This window comes from Salmo salar, chromosome ssa08, assembly GCF_905237065.1.
Source record: "Salmo salar chromosome ssa08, Ssal_v3.1, whole genome shotgun sequence".
Taxonomy (NCBI): domain Eukaryota; kingdom Metazoa; phylum Chordata; class Actinopteri; order Salmoniformes; family Salmonidae; genus Salmo; species Salmo salar.
In genome coordinates, this window is record NC_059449.1 from 23,017,724 (window position 1) to 23,040,392 (window position 22,669).

General features: G+C 43.3%; 1 long non-coding RNA gene across 1 annotated transcript in view; it reads left to right on the forward strand.

The window, feature by feature from the left end:
• The first annotated feature begins 591 nt into the window (after positions 1-591).
• LOC123744226 (uncharacterized) overlaps positions 592-22,669 on the forward strand; it is a 51,606-nt gene continuing 29,528 nt past the window's right edge. The window contains exon 1 of the long non-coding RNA XR_006770817.1: positions 592-790. This is a non-coding gene — a long non-coding RNA (uncharacterized lncRNA). The remainder of the gene's footprint in view (positions 791-22,669) is intronic.

Consider the following 22,669-nt stretch of genomic DNA (forward strand, 5'->3'; position numbering starts at 1 on the left):
TGACTGTATCTCTCCAGGGTTGGTGGGTGACTGTATCTCTCCAGGGTTGGTGGGTGACTGTATCTCTCCAGGGTTGGTGGGTGACTGTATCTCTCCAGGGTTGGTGGGTGACTGTAGCCCTCCAGGGTTGGTGGGTGACTGTATCTCTCCAGGGTTGGTGGGTGACTGTATCTCTCCAGGGTTGGTGGGTGACTGTATCTCTCCAGGGTTGGTGGGTGACTGTATCTCTCCAGGGTTGGTGGGTGACTGTATCTCTCCAGGGTTGGTGGGTGATTGTATCTCTCCAGGGTTGGTGGGTGACTGCTGGACCCTGACCAGACATGGAGTAGTTGGCTCTGCATTTACACTCACAGAAAACCCACCTATCACCATCAATCACCACACACACGGACAAGACTAGAGCATAGTCTATTTGGAGGCAAAATAACTAAATTGATGTCTTATCTTTTCTCTTTCTGTTTGTTTGTTATTGTGTGTGAGAGAGAAAGACAGAGAGACAGATAAAGAGAGAGACAGAGAGAGAGAGAGAGAGAGAGAGAGCGAGAGAGAGAGAGGGAGGGAGAGAGAGAGAAAGAAAGAAAGAGAGAAAAAGGGAGGGAGGTAGCCTTGTTGAGTGAGTGAAGATTAATGTCGTGCGCTTTTGCCGTCAGCATCCCGTGCACGCACCTGCCTTGGGACTAGACTCCACCAGAGCTGCCTCGCGTTTGAACTGGAAACCTTGCGCGTCTCGCTATATCTGGATTAACGGAATGGATTAGAGATCTAAGAACGCCCCTTTCCCATGTCGGAGGTGAGTGTTTATTTTTCTTTACCCTGTTTTGGTTTGTGGTGGAAATGGAAATTTCGTGTTGTCAAAGACGGTTGGGAGTTGGGACGGCCCGCCCTGAGCGCAAGACACCGGATTAGACAGGGGTTAACGGTAACCGGTAAGTAAGGTCGGAATGAATCACGAACTGACCAGGCGAGAGACAGACAACAGACAACAGTTTAGAATATTAGGCTCTAAAAGTAGCCTAGTGTGCATATTATTTTACAGCCTAACATACCGTGAAACGTATTCTGTCAGTGTGACGACAAAATAGTAATTCCGGGCTGGGTCATATAATAAACACGAAATTACTGGTCTGCTAGCCTATTTCCATGTCCTAAACGCATTTCTTTTAAGTTGGCAAACGAATAAACAAAGACATTATCCATTTGTCACACCAGTAGGCCAGGCTAGCATCAGAACAGCCTCAATTTGTCCAGGCATGGACTCAAAAGCGTTTCACACGGATGCTGGCCCATGTTGACTGCGATGCTTCCTACAGTTGTGTCAAGTTGGCTGGATGTCCTTCGCATGGTCCATTCTGGTACACACGGGAAACAGTTGAGCATGAAAATCCCAGCAGAGTTGCAGGTCTTGACACAAACCGGTGCTCCTGGCACCTACTACCATACCCTGTTCAATGTCACTTACATTTCATGTCTTGCCCATTCACCCTCTGAATGACATACACGATCCATGTCTCATTTGTCTCAAGGCTTAAACATCCTTCTTTAACCTGTCTCCTCCCCTTCATCTACACTGATTGAAGTGGATTTAACAAGTGGCATCAATAAGGGATCATAGCTTTCTCCTGGATTCACCTGGTCAATCTAAGTCATGGAATGAGCATGCGTTCTTAATGTTTTGTACACTCAGTGTATAGCCTAACTACAGGATACATGAAACAAAATAAGATACAATGTTTTTTCCGTCGTGCCTCCCTAGTCAGCAGACTATTCCTGCCCCGCTGCAAGAATTCAGTAAGGCCTGACCACAGCCCTATGAATCCTGGTCAGAAGTAGTGCCCTATATCTGACCATAGCCCTGTGAACCCTGGTCAGAAGTACTGCCCTATATCTGACCACAGCCCTGTGAACCCTGGTCAGAAGTAGTGCCCTATATCTGACCACAGCCCTATGAATCCTGGTCAGAGGTAGTGCCCTATCTCTGACCACAGCCCTATGAATCCTGGTCAGAAGTAGTGCCCTATATCTGACCACAGCCCTATGAATCCTGGTAAGAAGTAGTGCCCTATATCTGATCACAGCCCTATGAATCCTGGTCAGAAGTAGTGCCCTATATCTGACCACAGCCCTATGAATCCTGGTCAGAAGTAGTGCCCTATATCTGACCACAGCCCTGTGAACACTGGTCAGAAGTAGTGCCCTATATCTGACCACAGCCCTATGAATCCTGGTCAGAAGTAGTGCCCTATATCTGACCACAGCCCTATGAATCCTGGTCAGAAGTAGTTCCCTATATCTGACCACAGCCCTATGAATCCTGGTCAGAGGTAGTGCCCTATCTCTGACCACAGCCCTATGAATCCTGGTCAGAAGTAGTGCCCTAACAATTCATGAGTTGACTGATAGTTTATTGTAGCTTTTAGTGGGAAATCACATTTCCTCTACTGAGGATCCATCCCCACAGCAGGGCTGTAGAATACACACACACACACACACACACACACACACACACACACCACACACACACACACACACACACACACACACACACACACACACACACACACACACACACACACACACACACACACACATATAAGAGGGCTTTAGTGGAGACCTTCAAGTTCCTGGCCTACACATTACTAAAGATCTGTCATGGTCCACACACACCAACACGGTCATGAAGAGGGCACGACACCACCTCTCCCCCCCTCAGGAGGCTGAACATATTTGACATGGGCCCTCAGATCCTCAAAGTTCTACAGCTGCACCATTGAGAGCATTTTGATTGGTTGCATCACCGCTTGGTATGGCAACTGCTTATCATCTGAGTGCAAAGCACTACAGAGGGTAGTGCGTACGGCCCAGTACATCACTGGGGCCAAGCTCCCTGCCATCCAGGACCTCTGTACCAGGCGGTGTCAGTGGAAGGCCCTAAAAATGGTCAAAGACTCCAGCCACACAAGTTAAAGACTGTTGTCTCTGGTACCGCACGGCAAGTGGTACCGATGCACCAGGTAGGGGTGTGGATCAGAAAACCAGTCAGTATCTGGTGTGACCACCATTTGCCTCATGCAGCGTGACACATCTCCTTCACATAGAGTTGATCAGGTTGTTGGTTGTAGCCTGTGGAATGTTGTCCCACTCCTCTTCAATGGCTGTGTGAAGTTTCTGGATATTGGCTGGAATTGAAACACGCTGTCGTACACATCGGTCCAGAGCATCCCAAACATGCTCAATGGATGACATGTCTGGTGAGTATGCAGGCCATGGAAGAACTGGGACATTTTCAGCTTCCAGGAATTGTGTACAGATCCTTGCGACATGTGTCCGTGCGTTATCATGCTGAAACATGAGGTGATGGAGGCTGATGAATGGCACGACAATGGGCCTCAGGATGTTGTCACGGTATCTCTGTGCATTCAAATTGCCATCGATAAAATGCAATTGTGTTCATTGTCTGTAGTTTATGCCTGCTCATACCATAACTCCACCGCCACCACGGGGCACTCTATATATTAGTGCAAACCGCTCACTCACACAACACCATACATGCGTCTGCCATCTGCCCGGAACAATTGAAACTGGGATTCACACTTCTCCAGCGTGCCAGTGGCCATCGAAGGGGATCAATTGCACACTGAAGTCGGTTCTTTGTTTTTGCAAACCCATTGTTGTATTCTTTGTCCTGGTGGCTGGTCTCAAACGATCCCAGAGGTGAAGAAGCCGGATGTGGAGGTCCTGGGCTGGCATGGTTACATGTGGTCTGCGGTTGTGAGGACGGTTGTTAGATAGTTGTAAGTTTGTGTGTGTGTGTTTAGTTACTGTGTGTGTGTGTGTGTGTGTTTCGTTTCTGTGTGTGTGTGTGTGTGTGTTTAGTTACTGTGTGTGTGTGTTTAGTTTCTCTCTGTGTGTATGTTAGTTTCTCTCTGTGTGTGTGTGTGTGTGTTAGTTTATGTGTGTGTGTGTGTGTGTGTGTTTAGTTTCTGTGTGTGTGTGTGTTTAGTTTCTGCGTGTGTGTGTGTGTGTTAGTTTCTGTGTGGGTGTGTGTTAGTTTATGTGTGTGTGATTTTATCTTCTGTGTGTGTGTGTTTAGTTTCTGTGTGTGTGTGTGTGTGTTTAGTTTCTGTGTGTGTGTGTTTAGTTTCTGTGTGTGTGTGTGTTTAGTTTCTGTGTGTGTGTGTGTTTAGTTTCTGTGTGTGTGTGTGTGTGTGTTAGTTTCTGTGTGTGTGTTAGTTTCTGTGTGTTTAGTTTCTGTGTGTGTGTGTGTGTGTGTGTGTTAGTTTCTGTGTGTGTGTGTGTGTGTGTGTTTAGTTTATGTGTGTGTGTGTTTAGTTTCTGTGTGTGTGTGTGTTAGTTTCTGTGTGTGTGTGTGTTAGTTTCTGTGTGTGTGTTTACCCGTAATAACAATAAACGGGACGAGACCAGTAATAACAATAAACGGGACGAGACCCATAATAACAATACACGGGACGAGACCCGTAGTAACAATACACGGGACTAGACCCGTAATAACAATACACGGGGAGAGACCCATAATAACAATACACGGGACGAGACCCGTAATGACAATACACGGGACGAGACCCGTAATAACAATACACGGGGAGAGACCCATAATAACAATACACGGGACGAGACCCGTAATAACAATACACGGGACGAGACCCGTAATAACAATACACGGGACGAGACCCATAATAACAATACACGGGGAGAGACCCGTAATAACAATACACGGGGAGAGACCCATAATAACAATACACGGGGAGAGACCCATAATAACAATACACGGGGCGAGACCCGTAATAACAATACACGGGACGAGACCCGTAATAACAATACACGGGACGAGACCCATAATAACAATACACGGGACGAGACCCATAATAACAATACACGGGGACTAGACCCATAATAACAATACACGGGGAGAGACCCATAATAACAATACACGGGACGAGACCCATAATAACAATACACGGGACGAGACCCATAATAACAATACACGGGACGAGACCCATAATAACAATACACGGGGAGAGACCCATAATAACAATACACGGGACGAGACCCATAATAACAATACACGGGACTAGACCCGTAATAACAATACACGGGGAGAGACCAGTAATAACAATACACGGGACTAGACCCGTAATAACAATACACGGGGAGAGACCCATAATAACAATACACGGGAGAGACCCATAATAACAATACACGGGGAGAGACCCATAATAACAATACACGGGACGAGACCCATAATAACAATACACGGGGAGAGACCCGTAATAACAATACACGGGACGAGACCCGTAATAACAATACACGGGACGAGACCCATAATAACAATACACGGGGAGAGACCCGTAATAACAATACACGGGACGAGACCCGTAATAACAATACACGGGACTAGACCCGTAATAACAATACACGGGGAGAGACCCGTAATAACAATACACGGGACTAGACCCGTAATAACAATACACGGGGAGAGACCCGTAATAACAATACACGGGAGAGACCCATAATAACAATACACGGGGAGAGACCCGTAATAACAATACACGGGGAGAGACCCATAATAACAATACACGGGGAGAGACCCATAATAACAATACACGAGACGAGACCAGTAATAACAATACACGGGGAGAGACCCATAATAACAATACACGGGACTAGACCCGTAATAACAATACACGGGACTAGACCCGTAATAACAATACACGGGGAGAGACCCGTAATAACAATACACGGGGAGAGACCCATAATAACAATACACGGGGAGAGACCCATAATAACAATACACGAGACGAGACCCGTAATAACAATACACGGGGAGAGACCAGTAATAACAATACACGGGGAGTAGACCCATAATAACAATACACGGGAGTAGACCCGTAATAACAATACACGGGAGTAGACCCGTAATAACAATACACGGGGAGAGACCCATAATAACAATACACGGGGAGAGACCCATAATAACAATACACGGGACTAGACCCGTAATAACAATACACGGGGAGAGACCCGTAATAACAATACACGGGGAGAGACCCATAATAACAATACACGGGGAGAGACCCATAATAACAATACACGGGACTAGACCCGTAATAACAATACACGGGGAGAGACCCATAATAACAATACACGGGGAGAGACCCATAATAACAATACACGGGACTAGACCCATAATAACAATACACGGGGAGAGACCCGTAATAACAATACACGGGGAGAGACCCATAATAACAATACACGGGACGAGACCCGTAATAACAATACACGGGGAGAGACCCGTAATAACAATACACGGGGAGAGACCCATAATAACAATACACGGGACTAGACCCATAATAACAATACACGGGACTAGACCCATAATAACAATACACGGGGAGAGACCCATAATAACAATACACGGGGAGAGACCCATAATAACAATACACGGGGAGAGACCCGTAATGACAATACACGGGGAGAGACCCGTAATAACAATACACGGTATGAGACCCATAATAACAATACACGGGGAGAGACCCATAATAACAATACACGGGACGAGACCCATAATAACAATACACGGGACTAGACCCATAATAACAATACACGGGGAGAGACCCATAATAACAATACACGGGACGAGACCCGTAATAACAATACACGGGGAGAGACCCATAATAACAATACACGGGACGAGACCCGTAATAACAATACACGGGACGAGACCCATAATAACAATACACGGGGAGAGACCCATAATAACAATACACGGGACGAGACCCGTAATAACAATACACGGGACGAGACCCATAATAACAATACACGGGACGAGACCCGTAATAACAATACACGGGACGAGACCCATAATAACAATACACGGGACGAGACCCGTAATGACAATACACGGGACGAGACCCATAATAACAATACACGGGGCGAGACCCGTAATAACAAGTGCAAGAAAGCAGAGACCACAAAGCACAGGTACTCACAAGACAAAAGGACATGGGAACAATAACCTACCAAGACAATGGTGAACAGAGGGCACATTTCTACAATATCTAATCTGGGGAATGGGTACCAGGTGTCGGTAATGAAACTGTTCAGTGACGCCCAGAAGGCCGGTGACGTAGACATCTGGAGCTGGTGAACGGAGTGAGCAGCACTACCGTGGCAATACGTCACAACAAAACACATCACAACAAGAGAGACACCACAACACGACATAAAGAGAGACCTAAGACAACAACACAGCATGGCAGCAACACCACATAACAACAACATGGTAGCAGCACAAAACAGGGTACAAATGGCAAGAAGGTAGACACAACAATACATCACGCGAAGCAGCCACAACTGTCAGTAAGAGTGTCCATGATCGAGTCTTTGAATGAAGAGATTGAGATAAAACTGTCCAGTTTGAGTGTTTTTTGCAGCTCATTCCAGTCGCTAGCTGCAGCGAACTGAAAAGAGGAGTGACCCAGGGATGTGTGTGCTTTGGGGACCTTTAACAGAATGTGACTGGCAGAACGGGTGTTGTATGTGGAGGATGAGGGCTGCAGTAGATATCTCAGATAGGGGGGAGTGAGGCCTAAGAGGGTTTTATAAATAAGCATCAACCAGTGTGTGTGCATGTGTGCATGTTTGCCTGCCTGCCTGTGTGTGTGTGTGTGTGTGTGTGTGTGTGTGTGTGTGTGTGTGTGTGTGTGTGTGTGTGTGTGTGTGTGTGTGTGTGTAACAACATGGTAGTTGCTGTAGCAGAAGGAATATCACCATGCTTCATTCTAAAGGACCTCCCATCATTACTAATGGAGGATGTTATTTTTAGGAGACGCTCCATTTTGATGCCACGTGTTTTTCAAGTTTAATACTCTGTCAACCTCTGTTTGTGTGTGTTTGTCTGTCGACCTCCATGTACGTAACTGCCTGGTAGTCCTCCTAAATACAGCTACACACACACACACACACACACACACAGCCACACACACACACACACACACACACACACACACACACACACACACACACACACACACACGTTCATAGTTCTGATTGACGTCTGCATGTCAACGTACGCTGTTTATGTGTGTGTGTGTGTGTGTGTGTGTGTGTGTGTGTGTGTGTGTGTGTGTGTGTGTGTGTGTGTGTGTGTGTGTGTGTGTGTGTGTGTGTGTGTTTTAGTTTCTCTGTGTGTGTTAGTTTCTGTGTGTGTGTGTGTGTTTAGTTTATGTGTGTGCGTGTTTAGTTTATGTGTGTGTGTGTTTAGTTTCTGTGTGTGTGTGTGTGTGTTTAGTTTCTGTGTGTGTGTGTTTAGTTTCTGTGTGTGTGTGTGTTTAGTTTCTGTGTGTGTGTGTGTTAGTTTCTGTGTGTGTGTGTGTTAGTTTCTGTGTGTGTGTGTGTTAGTTTCTGTGTGTGTGTGTGTTAGTTTCTGTGTGTGTGTGTTAGTTTCTGTGTGTGTGTGTTAGTTTCTGTGTGTGTGTGTTAGTTTCTGTGTGTGTGTGTTAGTTTCTGTGTGTGTGTGTTAGTTTATGTGTGTGTGTGTTAGTTTCTGTGTGTGTGTGTTAGTTTCTGTGTGTGTGTGTTAGTTTATGTGTGTTTGTGTTTAGTTTCTGTGTGTGTGTGTTAGTTTCTGTGTGTTTGTGTTTAGTTTCTGTGTGTGTGTGTTAGTTTCTGTGTGTGTGTGTTAGTTTATGTGTGTGTGTGTTAGTTTCTGTGTGTGTGTGTTAGTTTATGTGTGTTTGTGTTTAGTTTCTGTGTGTGTGTGTTAGTTTCTGTGTGTGTGTGTTAGTTTATGTGTGTGTGTGTTAGTTTCTGTGTGTGTGTGTGTTAGTTTCTGTGTGTGTGTGTTAGTTTATGTGTGTTTGTGTTTAGTTTATGTGTGTGTGTGTTAGTTTATGTGTGTGTGTGTTAGTTTCTGTGTGTGTGTGTTAGTTTCTGTGTGTGTGTGTTAGTTTGTGTGTTTGTGTTTAGTTTCTGTGTGTGTGTGTTAGTTTATGTGTGTGTGTGTTAGTTTATGTGTGTTTGTGTTTAGTTTCTGTGTGTTTGTGTTTAGATTCTTTGTGTGTGTGTTAGTTTATGTGTGTGCAGTAAAGTGCGCGGGGCGGGTTACAAGGATTGTGGGATTGTGGAGGACATAATTGGATTGAGTCCCATGTCTCACATAATGACTTAATCCTTCTGAAGAGAGGGAGAGAGGGAAGGGAGGGAGGGGGAAAGTGAGGGAGAAAGGGGCTAGGTGAGGGAGGGGGCAAGGGAGGCAGCGAAAGAGAGAGATAGATTGAGTCTCATGTCTGAATACAGAACCAATTCTCTCTCCTGTACAGAGAGAGAGAAGGAGGGACTTGAGGCAGGAGAGAGAATGGGGGAAGGAGGGACTTGAGGCAGGAGAGAGAGAGGGAAGGATGGAATTGAGGCAAGAGAGGGAGAGAGAGGGACTTGAGGCAGGAGAGAGAGAGAGAATGAGGGACTTGATTCAGAAGAGAGAGAGGGAAGGAGGGACTTGAGGCAGGAGAGAGAGAGGGGGGGACTTGAGACAGGAGGGAGCGAGGGAAGGAGGCACTTGAGGCAGGAGAGCAGAAGGAGATGAGGCTTGGTGGGTGGTTGGAAAGTAAAATTTCATCTGTAACACACACTTTTGTAAGTACACACACACACCCATCAACACACACATGAACACACAAACACACACACATAAACACACACACACACACATTTTCACCTTTTTTTCTAAACGAATTCATCTATTCTCATCCATTCTTTCAGACAGTCTCTTTCTCTCTCTCTCTCCCTCACAGAGAAAGACAGCTGTGTGTTAGAGAGAGGTAGAGAGAGAGAGAGGTAGAGGTAGAGAGAGAGGTAGAGAGAGAGACGTAGAGAGAGGTAGAGAGAGAGGTAGAGGCAGAGAGAGAGAGGTAGAGGCAGAGAGAGAGGTAGAGAGAGAGAGGTAGAGAGAGAGAGGTAGAGAGATAGAGGTAGAGAGAGAGAGCTAGAGAGAGAGAGGTAGAGAGAGAGAGGGAGTTAGAGTGTTAGGTAGTAGTTGTTGGCTGGGCGGAGCAGCTGCATTATCTAGATATATTATTGATGGAAGCAGCACTCTGCTAGTTACACACACACACACACACACACACACACACACACACACACACACACACACACACACACACACACACACACACACACACACACACACACACACACACACACACACACTTTCCCGCACATGTAAGTGCAGACTTACACACACACACCCATGAATGCAAACACACCCCTCCACACACAAACAAAATGAAAAAGCACACAGGACATTTCCACATTAGCTGCCATAACTGTCCTGCATAGTTGACTACAGTGGTGTGTGTGTGTGTGTGTGTGTGTGTGTGTGTGTGTGTGTGTGTGTGTGTGTGTGTGTGTGTGTGTGTGTGTGTGTGTGTGTGTGTGAGATGAGGCACACTAGACTGTCACACACACTAGTCCCCATCTACAGTAGATGTTCAGATCTCATGTTGTCTCCAGAATAGACCTCATCTCATTACCATGGTCACTGTAGGTTCAACAAGGCTAAGGTTACCTCATCTCATTGCCATGGTCACTGTAGGTTCAACAAGGCTGAGGTTACCTCATCTCATTGCCATGGTCACTGTAGGTTCAACAAGGCTGAGGTTACCTCATCTCATTGCCATGGTCACTGTAGGTTCAACAAGGCTGAGGTTACCTCATCTCTTTGCCATGGCCACTGTAGGTTCAACAAGGCTGATGTTACCTCATCTCATTACCATGGTCACTGTAGGTTCAACAAGGCTGAGGTTACCTCATCTCAGTACCATGGTCACTGTAGGTTCAACAAGGCTGAGGTTACCTCATCTCATTGCCATGGTCACTGTAGGTTCAACAAGGCTGAGGTTACCTCATCTCATTGCCATGGTCACTGTAGGTTCAACAAGGCTGAGGTTACCTCATCTCATTGCCATGGTCACTGTAGGTTCAACAAGGCTGAGGTTCTGAAAACACAGCAAAAAGAAAGTGATGGGGGAAGCCTGTCTCTCCTCAGCTTTAACCCCCTCTTTATTAGAAGGAGAGGAAGAGAGATAGTGAGAGAGATGAGATTGAAGGGGAAGGATGGTGTGGGTATTGACTCAGGAGAGGGAAAGAGAGAGGTAGAGAGAGAAGGGAAGGATGGTGTTGGTATTGACTCAGGATAGGGAAAGAGAGGCAGAGAGAGAAAGGGAGGATGGTTTGGGTAAGGACTCAGGAGAGGGAAAGAAAGACAGGGAGAGGGAGGGAGGGAGGGAAAGGGAGAGGGGTTGTAGGGAGAGGGATGGAGAGGGAGGGAGGGAGGAATATAAAGACAAATTAAAACAGGAAGAGGGAAACAGAGGAAGTCCCAGACTCTTTGTGGATTCTATATTATTAATGGATGATGTTTTAGCAGAGGAGAGGAGAGGAGAGGATTACTCCAGTAATCAGAGCAGCACAGAGCAGCACAACCTTTCTAACTGACATAGAGTTCTGTACTGTTCTGCACTATTCTCCCTCTGTCTCTCTGTTGTCTGACTGTCTCATGCAGTATTTTCTGTCTTCTCTCTCTATCGCCATCTGTTCTCTCTGTTCTGATACTGTAGCTCCCTCCACCTGTCTCCTCTCTCTGTTCTGATACTGTAGCTCCCTCCACCTGTCTCCTCTCTCTGTTCTGATACTGTAGCTCCCTCCACCTGTCTCCTCTCTCTGTTCTGATACTGTAGCTCCCTCCACCTGTCTCCTCTCTCTGTTCTGATACTGTAGCTCCCTCCACCTGTCTCCTCTCTCTGTTCTGATACTGTAGCTCCCTCCACCTGTCTCCTCTCTCTGTTCTGATACTGTAGCTCCCTCCACCTGTCTCCTCTCTCTGTTCTGATACTGTAGCTCCCTCCACCTGTCTCCTCTCTCTGTTCTGATACTGTAGCTCCCTCCACCTGTCTCCTCTCTCTGTTCTGATACTGTAGCTCCCTCCACCTGTCTCCTCTCTCTGTTCTGATACTGTAGCTCCCTCCACCTGTCTCCTCTCTCTGTTCTGATACTGTAGCTCCCTCCACCTGTCTCCTCTCTCTGTTCTGATACTGTAGCTCCCTCCACCTGTCTCCTCTCTCTGTTCTGATACTGTAGCTCCCTCCACCTGTCTCCTCTCTCTGTTCTGATACTGTAGCTCCCTCCACCTGTCTCCTCTCTCTGTTCTGATACTGTAGCTCCCTCCACCTGTCTCCTCTCTATTTTCCTTCTGTGCTCACTCTCTCAATATCTGTCTTCCCTCCCTCCTCTGTTTCTTGCCTCTTTCATCTCCTCCCCCCTCTCTCTCTCTCCCTCCATCTCCTCCCTCTCTCTCTCTGAGTACAGCCGCGGTCTTTGATTAGAGTGAGGGGGGAAACGGATGCCTCTCTTTCATTGTCTCGTTCCAGCCATTTCTCTTTTCATATGGAAAATCATGTTGCTTGTAAATCATTCAGAATACAGACATTGCACACGTCAAGAATGACACCCTATTCCCTATATAGTGCACTACTTATACCCTATAGACAGTAGTGTACTACAGTATGATGGATCAGAGCCCTATAGACAGTAGGGTACTACAGTATAATGGATCAGAGCACTATAGACAGTAGGGTACTACAGTATAATGGATCAGAGCACTATAGACAGTAGTATACTATTTATGATGGATCAGAGCCCTATAGACAGTAGGGTACTACAGTATGATGGATCAGAGCCCTATAGACAGTAGGGTACTACAGTATAATGGATCAGAGCACTATAGAGAGTAGTATACTATTTATGATGGATCAGAGCCCTATAGACAGTAGTGTACTATTTATGAAGAACCAGAGCCCTATAGACAGTAGTGTACTATTTATGATAGATCAGAGCCCTATAGACAGTAGTGTACTATTTATGATGGATCAGAGCCCTATAGACAGTAGTGTACTATTTATGAAGAACCAGAGCCCTATAGACAGTAGTGTACTATTTATGATAGATCAGAGCCCTATAGACAGTAGTGTACTATTTATGATGGATCAGAGCCCTATAGACAGTAGTGTACTATTTATGATGGATAAGAGCCCTATACACAGTAGTGTACTACAGTATGATGGATCAGAGCCATATAGACAGTAGTGTACTATTTATGATGGATCAGAGCCCTATAGACAGTAGGGTACTACAGTATAATGGATCAGAGCACTATAGACAGTAGGGTACTACAGTATAATGGATCAGAGCACTATAGACAGTAGTATACTATTTATGATGGATCAGAGCCCTATAGACAGTAGGGTACAACAGTATGATGGATCAGAGCCCTATAGACAGTAGGGTACTACAGTATAATGGATCAGAGCCCTATAGACAGTAGTGTACTACTTATGATGGATCAGAGCCCTATAGACAGTAGTGTACTATTTATGATAGATCAGAGCCCTATAGACAGTAGAGTACTACAGTATGATGGATCAGAGCCCTATAGACAGTAGTTTACTACAGTATGATGGATCAGAGCCCTATAGACAGTAGTGTACTATTTATGATGGATCAGAGCCCTATAGACAGTAGTGTACTATTTATGATGGATCAGAGCCCTATAGACAGTAGTGTACTATTTATGATGGATCAGAGCCCAATAGACAGTAGTTTACTACAGTATGATGGATCAGAGCCCTATAGACAGTAGTGTACTATTTATGATGGATCAGAGCCCTATAGACAGTAGTTTACTACAGTATGATGGATCAGAGCCCTATAGACTGTAGTGTACGATTTATGATGGATCAGAGCCCTATAGACAGTAGTGTACTATTTATGATGGATCAGAGCCCTATAGACAGTAGTTTACTACAGTATGATGGATCAGAGCCCTATAGACAGTAGTTTACTACAGTATGATGGATCAGAGCCCTATAGACAGTAGTGTACTATTTATGATGGATCAGAGCCCTATAGACAGTAGTTTACTACAGTATGATAGATCAGAGCCATATAGACAGTAGTGTACTACAGTATGATGGATCAGAGCCCTATAGACAGTAGTATACTATTTATGATGGATCAGAGCCCTATAGACAGTAGTTTACTACAGTATGATGGATCAGAGCCCTATAGACAGTAGTGTACTATTTATGATGGACCAGAGCCCTATAGACAGTAGTGTACTATTTATGATGGACCAGAGCCCTATAGACAGTAGTGTACTACAGTATGATGGATCAGAGCCCTTTAGACAGTAGTGTACTATTTATGATGGACCAGAGCCCTTTAGACAGTAGTGTACTATTTATGATGGACCAGAGCCCTATAGACAGTAGTGTACTACAGTATGATGGATCAGAGCCCCATAGACAGTAGGGTACTACAGTATGATGGATCAGAGCCCTATAGATGGTAGTGTACTACAGTATGATGGATCAGAGCCCTATAGACAGTAGTGTACTACAGTATGATGGATCAGAGCCATATAGACAGTAGTGTACTATTTATGATGGATCAGAGCCCTATAGACAGTAGCGTACTTTTAATGATGGATCAGAGCCCTATAGACAGTAGTGTACTATTTATGATGGATCAGAGCCCTATAGACAGTAGTGTACTATTTATGATAGATCAGAGCCCTATAGACAGTAGTGTACTACAGAATGAAGGATCAGAGCCCTATAGACAGTAGTGTACTACAGTATGATGGATCAGATCACTATAGACAGTAGTTTACTACGGTATGAAGGATCAGAGCCCTATAGACAGTAGTGTACTACAGTATGATGGATCAGAGCCCTATAGACAGTAGGGTACTACAGTATAATGGATCAGAGCACTATAGACAGTAGTATACTATTTATGATGGATCAGAGCCCTATAGACAGTAGTGTACTATTTATGATAGATCAGAGCCCTATAGACAGTAGTTTACTACAGTATGATGGATCAGAGCCCTATAGACAGTAGTGTACTATTTATGATGGATCAGAGCCCTATAGACAGTAGTGTACTACAGAATGAAGGACCAGAGCCCTATAGACAGTAGTGTACTATTTTTGATGAACCAGAGCCCTATAGACAGTAGGGTACTACAGTATAATGGATCAGAGCACTATAGACAGTAGGGTACTACAGTATAATGGATCAGAGCACTATAGACAGTAGTGTACTATTTATGATGGATCAGAGCACTATAGACAGTAGTATACTATTTATGATGGATCAGAGCCCTATAGACAGTAGTGTACTATTTATGATGGATCAGAGCCCTATAGACAGTAGGGTACTACAGTATGATGGATCAGAGCCCTATAGACAGTAGGGTACTACAGTATAATGGATCAGAGCACTATAGAGAGTAGTATACTATTTATGATGGATCAGAGCCCTATAGACAGTAGTGTACTACTTATGAAGAACCAGAGCCCTATAGACAGTAGTGTACTATTTATGATAGATCAGAGCCCTATAGACAGTAGTGTACTATTTATGATGGATCAGAGCCCTATAGACAGTAGTGTACTATTTATGAAGAACCAGAGCCCTATAGACAGTAGTGTACTATTTATGATAGATCAGAGCCCTATAGACAGTAGTGTACTATTTATGATGGATCAGAGCCCTATAGACAGTAGTGTACTATTTATGATGGATAAGAGCCCTATACACAGTAGTGTACTACAGTATGATGGATCAGAGCCATATAGACAGTAGTGTACTATTTATGATGGATCAGAGCCCTATAGACAGTAGGGTACTACAGTATAATGGATCAGAGCACTATAGACAGTAGGGTACTACAGTATAATGGATCAGAGCACTATAGACAGTAGTATACTATTTATGATGGATCAGAGCCCTATAGACAGTAGGGTACAACAGTATGATGGATCAGAGCCCTATAGACAGTAGGGTACTACAGTATAATGGATCAGAGCCCTATAGACAGTAGTGTACTACTTATGATGGATCAGAGCCCTATAGACAGTAGTGTACTATTTATGATAGATCAGAGCCCTATAGACAGTAGTGTACTACAGTATGATGGATCAGAGCCCTATAGACAGTAGTTTACTACAGTATGATGGATCAGAGCCCTATAGACAGTAGTGTACTATTTATGATGGATCAGAGCCCTATAGACAGTAGTGTACTATTTATGATGGATCAGAGCCCTATAGACAGTAGTGTACTATTTATGATGGATCAGAGCCCAATAGACAGTAGTTTACTACAGTATGATGGATCAGAGCCCTATAGACAGTAGTGTACTATTTATGATGGATCAGAGCCCTATAGACAGTAGTTTACTACAGTATGATGGATCAGAGCCCTATAGACTGTAGTGTACGATTTATGATGGATCAGAGCCCTATAGACAGTAGTGTACTATTTATGATGGATCAGAGCCCTATAGACAGTAGTTTACTACAGTATGATGGATCAGAGCCCTATAGACAGTAGTTTACTACAGTATGATGGATCAGAGCCCTATAGACAGTAGTGTACTATTTATGATGGATCAGAGCCCTATAGACAGTAGTTTACTACAGTATGATAGATCAGAGCCATATAGACAGTAGTGTACTACAGTATGATGGATCAGAGCCCTATAGACAGTAGTATACTATTTATGATGGATCAGAGCCCTATAGACAGTAGTTTACTACAGTATGATGGATCAGAGCCCTATAGACAGTAGTGTACTATTTATGATGGACCAGAGCCCTATAGACAGTAGTGTACTATTTATGATGGACCAGAGCCCTATAGACAGTAGTGTACTACAGTATGATGGATCAGAGCCCTTTAGACAGTAGTGTACTATTTATGATGGACCAGAGCCCTTTAGACAGTAGTGTACTATTTATGATGGACCAGAGCCCTATAGACAGTAGTGTACTACAGTATGATGGATCAGAGCCCTATAGACAGTAGTGTACTATTTATGATGGATCAGAGCCCTATAGACAGTAGTGTACTACAGAATGAAGGACCAGAGCCCTATAGACAGTAGTGTACTATTTATGATGAACCAGAGCCCTATAGACAGTAGGGTACTACAGTATAATGGATCAGAGCACTATAGACAGTAGGGTACTACAGTATAATGGATCAGAGCACTATAGACAGTAGTATACTATTTATGATGGATCAGAGCCCTATAGACAGTAGGGTACTACAGTATGATGGATCAGAGCCCTATAGACAGTAGGGTACTACAGTATAATGGATCAGAGCACTATAGAGAGTAGTATACTATTTATGATGGATCAGAGCCCTATAGACAGTAGTGTACTATTTATGAAGAACCAGAGCCCTATAGACAGTAGTGTACTATTTATGATAGATCAGAGCCCTATAGACAGTAGTGTACTATTTATGATGGATCAGAGCCCTATAGACAGTAGTGTACTATTTATGAAGAACCAGAGCCCTATAGACAGTAGTGTACTATTTATGATAGATCAGAGCCCTATAGACAGTAGTGTACTATTTATGATGGATCAGAGCCCTATAGACAGTAGTGTACTATTTATGATGGATAAGAGCCCTATACACAGTAGTGTACTACAGTATGATGGATCAGAGCCTATAGACAGTAGTGTACTATTTATGATGGATCAGAGCCCTATAGACAGTAGGGTACTACAGTATAATGGATCAGAGCACTATAGACAGTAGGGTACTACAGTATAATGGATCAGAGCACTATAGACAGTAGTATACTATTTATGATGGATCAGAGCCCTATAGACAGTAGTGTACTATTTATGATGGATCAGAGCCCTATAGACAGTAGTGTACTACAGTATGATGGATCAGAGCCCTATAGACAGTAGTTTACTACTGTATGATGGATCAGAGCCCTATAGACAGTAGTGTACTATTTATGATGGATCAGAGCCCTATAGACAGTAGTGTACTATTTATGATGGATCAGAGCCCTATAGACAGTAGTGTACTATTTATGATGGATCAGAGCCCAATAGACAGTAGTTTACTACAGTATGATGGATCAGAGCCCTATAGACAGTAGTGTACTATTTATGATGGATCAGAGCCCTATAGACAGTAGTTTACTACAGTATGATGGATCAGAGCCCTATAGACTGTAGTGTACGATTTATGATGGATCAGAGCCCTATAGACAGTAGTGTACTATTTATGATGGATCAGAGCCCTATAGACAGTAGTTTACTACAGTATGATGGATCAGAGCCCTATAGACAGTAGTTTACTACAGTATGATGGATCAGAGCCCTATAGACAGTAGTGTACTATTTATGATGGATCAGAGCCCTATAGACAGTAGTTTACTACAGTATGATAGATCAGAGCCATATAGACAGTAGTGTACTACAGTATGATGGATCAGAGCCCTATAGACAGTAGTATACTATTTATGATGGATCAGAGCCCTATAGACAGTAGTTTACTACAGTATGATGGATCAGAGCCCTATAGACAGTAGTGTACTATTTATGATGGACCAGAGCCCTATAGACAGTAGTGTACTATTTATGATGGACCAGAGCCCTATAGACAGTAGTGTACTACAGTATGATGGATCAGAGCCCCATAGACAGTAGGGTACTACAGTATGATGGATCAGAGCCCTATAGATGGTAGTGTACTACAGTATGATGGATCAGAGCCCTATAGACAGTAGTGTACTACAGTATGATGGATCAGAGCCATATAGACAGTAGTGTACTATTTATGATGGATCAGAGCCCTATAGACAGTAGCGTACTTTTAATGATGGATCAGAGCCCTATAGACAGTAGTGTACTATTTATGATGGATCAGAGCCCTATAGACAGTAGTGTACTATTTATGATAGATCAGAGCCCTATAGACAGTAGTGTACTACAGAATGAAGGATCAGAGCCCTATAGACAGTAGTGTACTACAGTATGATGGATCAGAGCACTATAGACAGTAGTTTACTACGGTATGAAGGATCAGAGCCCTATAGACAGTAGTGTACTACAGTATGATGGATCAGAGCCCTATAGACAGTAGGGTACTACAGTATAATGGATCAGAGCACTATAGACAGTAGTATACTATTTATGATGGATCAGAGCCCTATAGACAGTAGTGTACTATTTATGAAGAACCAGAGCCCTATAGACAGTAGTGTACTATTTATGATAGATCAGAGCCCTATAGACAGTAGTTTACTACAGTATGATGGATCAGAGCCATATAGACAGTAGTGTACTATTTATGATGGATCAGAGCCCTATAGACAGTAGTGTACTACAGAATGAAGGACCAGAGCCCTATAGACAGTAGTGTACTATTTATGATGAACCAGAGCCCTATAGACAGTAGGGTACTACAGTATAATGGATCAGAGCACTATAGACAGTAGGGTACTACAGTATAATGGATCAGAGCACTATAGACAGTAGTGTACTATTTATGATGGATCAGAGCACTATAGACAGTAGTATACTATTTATGATGGATCAGAGCCCTATAGACAGTAGTGTACTATTTATGATGGATCAGAGCCCTATAGACAGTAGGGTACTACAGTATGATGGATCAGAGCCCTATAGACAGTAGGGTACTACAGTATAATGGATCAGAGCACTATAGAGAGTAGTATACTATTTATGATGGATCAGAGCCCTATAGACAGTAGTGTACTACTTATGAAGAACCAGAGCCCTATAGACAGTAGTGTACTATTTATGATAGATCAGAGCCCTATAGACAGTAGTGTACTATTTATGATGGATCAGAGCCCTATAGACAGTAGTGTACTATTTATGAAGAACCAGAGCCCTATAGACAGTAGTGTACTATTTATGATAGATCAGAGCCCTATAGACAGTAGTGTACTATTTATGATGGATCAGAGCCCTATAGACAGTAGTGTACTATTTATGATGGATAAGAGCCCTATACACAGTAGTGTACTACAGTATGATGGATCAGAGCCATATAGACAGTAGTGTACTATTTATGATGGATCAGAGCCCTATAGACAGTAGGGTACTACAGTATAATGGATCAGAGCACTATAGACAGTAGGGTACTACAGTATAATGGATCAGAGCACTATAGACAGTAGTATACTATTTATGATGGATCAGAGCCCTATAGACAGTAGGGTACAACAGTATGATGGATCAGAGCCCTATAGACAGTAGGGTACTACAGTATAATGGATCAGAGCCCTATAGACAGTAGTGTACTACTTATGATGGATCAGAGCCCTATAGACAGTAGTGTACTATTTATGATAGATCAGAGCCCTATAGACAGTAGTGTACTACAGTATGATGGATCAGAGCCCTATAGACAGTAGTTTACTACAGTATGATGGATCAGAGCCCTATAGACAGTAGTGTACTATTTATGATGGATCAGAGCCCTATAGACAGTAGTGTACTATTTATGATGGATCAGAGCCCTATAGACAGTAGTGTACTATTTATGATGGATCAGAGCCCAATAGACAGTAGTTTACTACAGTATGATGGATCAGAGCCCTATAGACAGTAGTGTACTATTTATGATGGATCAGAGCCCTATAGACAGTAGTTTACTACAGTATGATGGATCAGAGCCCTATAGACTGTAGTGTACGATTTATGATGGATCAGAGCCCTATAGACAGTAGTGTACTATTTATGATGGATCAGAGCCCTATAGACAGTAGTTTACTACAGTATGATGGATCAGAGCCCTATAGACAGTAGTTTACTACAGTATGATGGATCAGAGCCCTATAGACAGTAGTGTACTATTTATGATGGATCAGAGCCCTATAGACAGTAGTTTACTACAGTATGATAGATCAGAGCCATATAGACAGTAGTGTACTACAGTATGATGGATCAGAGCCCTATAGACAGTAGTATACTATTTATGATGGATCAGAGCCCTATAGACAGTAGTTTACTACAGTATGATGGATCAGAGCCCTATAGACAGTAGTGTACTATTTATGATGGACCAGAGCCCTATAGACAGTAGTGTACTATTTATGATGGACCAGAGCCCTATAGACAGTAGTGTACTACAGTATGATGGATCAGAGCCCTTTAGACAGTAGTGTACTATTTATGATGGACCAGAGCCCTTTAGACAGTAGTGTACTATTTATGATGGACCAGAGCCCTATAGACAGTAGTGTACTACAGTATGATGGATCAGAGTCCTATAGACAGTAGTGTACTACTTATGAAGAACCAGAGCCCTATAGACAGTAGTGTACTATTTATGATAGATCAGAGCCCTATAGACAGTAGTGTACTATTTATGATGGATCAGAGCCCTATAGACAGTAGTGTACTATTTATGAAGAACCAGAGCCCTATAGACAGTAGTGTACTATTTATGATAGATCAGAGCCCTATAGACAGTAGTGTACTATTTATGAAGGATCAGAGCCCTATAGACAGTAGTTTACTACTGTATAATGGATCAGAGCCCTATAGACAGTAGTTTACTACAGTATGATGGATCAGAGCCATATAGACAGTAGTGTACTATTTATGATGGATCAGAGCCCTATAGACAGTAGGGTACTACAGTATAATGGATCAGAGCACTATAGACAGTTGGGTACTACAGTATAATGGATCAGAGCACTATAGACAGTAGTATACTATTTATGATGGATCAGAGCCCTATAGACAGTAGGGTACAACAGTATGATGGATCAGAGCCCTATAGACAGTAGGGTACTACAGTATAATGGATCAGAGCCCTATAGACAGTAGTGTACTACTTATGATGGATCAGAGCCCTATAGACAGTAGTGTACTATTTATGATAGATCAGAGCCCTATAGACAGTAGTGTACTACAGTATGATGGATCAGAGCCCTATAGACAGTAGTTTACTACAGTATGATGGATCAGAGCCCTATAGACAGTAGTGTACTATTTATGATGGATCAGAGCCCTATAGACAGTAGTGTACTATTTATGATGGATCAGAGCCCTATAGACAGTAGTGTACTATTTATGATGGATCAGAGCCCAATAGACAGTAGTTTACTACAGTATGATGGGTCAGAGCCCTATAGACAGTAGTGTACTATTTATGATGGATCAGAGCCCTATAGACAGTAGTTTACTACAGTATGATGGATCAGAGCCCTATAGACTGTAGTGTACGATTTATGATGGATCAGAGCCCTATAGACAGTAGTGTACTATTTATGATGGATCAGAGCCCTATAGACAGTAGTTTACTACAGTATGATGGATCAGAGCCCTATAGACAGTAGTTTACTACAGTATGATGGATCAGAGCCCTATAGACAGTAGTGTACTATTTATGATGGATCAGAGCCCTATAGACAGTAGTTTACTACAGTATGATAGATCAGAGCCATATAGACAGTAGTGTACTACAGTATGATGGATCAGAGCCCTATAGACAGTAGTATACTATTTATGATGGATCAGAGCCCTATAGACAGTAGTTTACTACAGTATGATGGATCAGAGCCCTATAGACAGTAGTGTACTATTTATGATGGACCAGAGCCCTATAGACAGTAGTGTACTATTTATGATGGACCAGAGCCCTATAGACAGTAGTGTACTACAGTATGATGGATCAGAGCCCTTTAGACAGTAGTGTACTATTTATGATGGACCAGAGCCCTTTAGACAGTAGTGTA